Here is a 3,082-nt window from a genome sequence, read left to right on the forward strand (position 1 = left end):
ACAGAACGCATCTCCTTCCTGAGCGGTATGACGGCTGCGTGGTCCCATGGTGTTTATACTTGCGTACTATTGTTTGTACAGATGAACGTGTTCAGGCGTTTGGAAATTGCTCCCAAGGATGAGCCAGACTTGTGGAGGTCTACAATTGTTTTTCTGAGATCTTGGGTGATTTCTTTTGATTTCCCCATGATGTCAAGCAAAGAGGCACTGAGTTGAAAGGTAGGCCTTGAAATACATCCACAGGTACATTTCCAATTGACTCAAATGATGTCAATTAGCCTACCAGAAGTTTCTAAAGCCATGACATCATTTTCTGGAATTTCCCAAGCTGTTTAAAGGCACAGTCACCTTAGTGTATGTAAACTTCCGACCCACTGGAATTGTGATACAGTGAATTATAAGTGAAATAATCTGTAAACAATTGTTGGAAAAATGACTTGTGTCATGCACAAAGTAGATTTCCTAACCGACTTGCCAAAACTATAGTTTGTTAACAAGAAATTTGTGGAGTGGTTGAAAAATGAGTTTTAATGACTCCAACCTAAGTGTATGTAAACTTCCCACTTCAACTGTATATGGGGCTCTGGTGACAAAACGGATGGCACTGTGATAGACTACATCCAATTTGCTGAGTAGAGTGTTGGAGGCTATTTTGTAAATGACATCGCCGAAGTCAAGGATCGGTAGGATAGTCAGTTTTATGAGGGTATGTTTAGCAGCATGAGTGAAGGAGGCTTTGTTGCGAAATAGGAAGCTGACTCTAGATTTAATTTTGGATTGGAGATGCTTAATGTGAGTCTGAAAGGAGAGTCTACAGTCTAACCAGACACCTAGGTATTTGTAGCAGTCCACATATTCTAAGTCAGAACCATCCAGAGTTGGCACAGTGTCATTATCCTCACAAGGAGAGGGTGCTGGAGTATTGAAAACATGGGAGAGATGAAATTCAACCTTTATCTTAAATATATATATACTTGTTAAACAAAACCTCTTTTGCTGAGCAATTGTATTAGCATAAAATATTATAGCTCAATATTTGTATTATTTAATTTATACAGTCCTTTTTGTTCATCTTTATCAAGGGTGTCAATAATTTTGGAACTGACTGTATGTGGATAAAAACACATTTTTATTAACCAGGCTTTAACCTTCATCAGGGATTAAAAAGTAGTAGTAGTTACTCTTGGTGGTATGGCTTAAGAAGCATCTGCTTTTTCCAGGGGCTTCTATGGTTGTGGCTAGATGGAGTTCAGCTACAGACAGAAGTGACTTTGCGTAGCAGGTTAGGAGAACTAACACAGCGGGATAGGAGAACTAACGCAGCAGGCAAGGAGAACTAACACAGCGGGATAGGCGGCTTTTAAAAAAAATCAACTTTCACTACCCTCCAAGAATTGTTGAATTCCCTCTTCACATCATGAACATTTTCAACTGTTAAATATTTTACTGCTAACAGTTGTCGCCAATTAAAAAGTGGCGAGTGGTACTGATACTTCCCCAATTGTATCATCCAGACACAATCCACAGATCATAACAGGCTAATGTGTAGTGTGTCTTCAGATACATGGATATTACATTACTGTGATCAACACAGACAACAGCAAACATTGAATTAGCAGTTGCACTTCATTTACAAACTAAGTTTATTTGACAGAAGTTTTATTGATTTAATCTTGAAGTGCTGAAAATCATGCATGATATAGGCCAGCTTGTCAGACACTCTGCTAGTTGTATAAAAAGGTTATGCTCCTATTTCAGAATTTTGCAACAAAAATCTGATTGGACTGAATGTAATACAGCAGCAATGCACAGGACAGGTTATCACTGCCACATCTAGAAGTTCAACAGCCAGATGTTGTCTACACTTTGCATTGAGAACGTGTGCAGTGTAGGTAGAGAGGGTTTCAAGGCTTGCAGAGGGGTTCTCGAACAGAGGGATACTGTGGTATTTCAATTCATTGTACAAGTGACAAATCATTTCAGTCAGTGTATTTTACACAGAGATATATCCAATGTACAATTTACAGTGTTAATTCCTAAGTATTTTGCTACACACATCTCAAATGTGGTAGCCTAGGCAGGCAATGGCATCAGTTCAGGTCAATTTTCACCATTACTTTGTATTGTCTTGGCTGTCAGCAGATGCAGAGTCCCGACTGAGCGAGCTGACAAAATTGTAGATCCTTGTAGAATAAGGAACAAAGTTTTCCTTGTAGACAATGGTGGTTTTCATGTGTGCACTCTGGATAGTTACTTCTCTAGGATTTGGAGGTTGTTCCTCCTTCTCTTCTTTGACTGCAGGATGATAAGATGAACACAGAATTGACTAAACATGCAATTTTGTAATTTAATAAAAAGGTACATTTGTGCTGAACTCTGATACAAGTCTAGCTTGAGCTTATCAACAAGGTCAAGAAAATTCAATATTGTCAATCTTTGGAAGCACTTCCATTAGAAATCATTAGCAGCTTATTCAATAACAGTCCATAATATAATGTGATCTGTAGCTATGGTATTGCTATTCAGATAAATAGCTACCTAGACAAACTGTGACTGCTAGCTAGTTAGTTAGCCAGCGTTAACTAACGTTACCTGAGCTGCTGTGACGCGAGTAACCTACCTGGCTTTTCTTCATTGCGCCCCATGTACTGATAATATCCGTATGTGCCGAGCATTGTCCATATACCGAAAGCATACAGCATAGACACCCGTACATTCCACTTTACTACTTCTTTGATTTGCATGTTTTAAAAAATTTTGGGAGCTTGACTGTACATGTATCGTAAATCACAAGGACGCTGCCATGTTGGATTAATCCAGGAAATAAACGAGTTGGACGATAACTTCCGGGGTAAAATAAATAAACTGATAACATCAATAAAGAATGGAAATGTAAAACAGTAACTTAACTTAATAATATAATTACATAGGCATTTTGACATTATGGTGCAACTGATTAATAAATTATAATAGCCATGCAATTAATGGAAAATTAAACGTATTAGATGTGTATTCAACTCCATTATTAGTCATCCTAAAACTAATGAGCAGAGACTCCTGTTGCCCAGAAATCCACTAACTG

The 3,082-nt window shown here is 38.1% G+C and overlaps 1 long non-coding RNA gene across 1 annotated transcript; it reads right to left on the minus strand.

The window, feature by feature from the left end:
* Positions 1 to 1,974: 1,974 nt before the first annotated feature.
* On the minus strand, positions 1,975 to 2,828 carry LOC106564699 (uncharacterized). The gene is made up of 2 exons (XR_001319521.3): positions 2,621 to 2,828; positions 1,975 to 2,295 (listed from the first exon to the last, which is right to left on the minus strand). It is a non-coding gene; the product is annotated as an uncharacterized LOC106564699 (long non-coding RNA).
* Between the last annotated feature and the right edge of the window lie 254 nt (positions 2,829 to 3,082).

The sequence above is a fragment of the Salmo salar genome, chromosome 12 (assembly GCF_965601325.2).
Source record: "Salmo salar chromosome 12, fSalSal1, whole genome shotgun sequence".
In the NCBI taxonomy this organism is placed as follows: domain Eukaryota; kingdom Metazoa; phylum Chordata; class Actinopteri; order Salmoniformes; family Salmonidae; genus Salmo; species Salmo salar.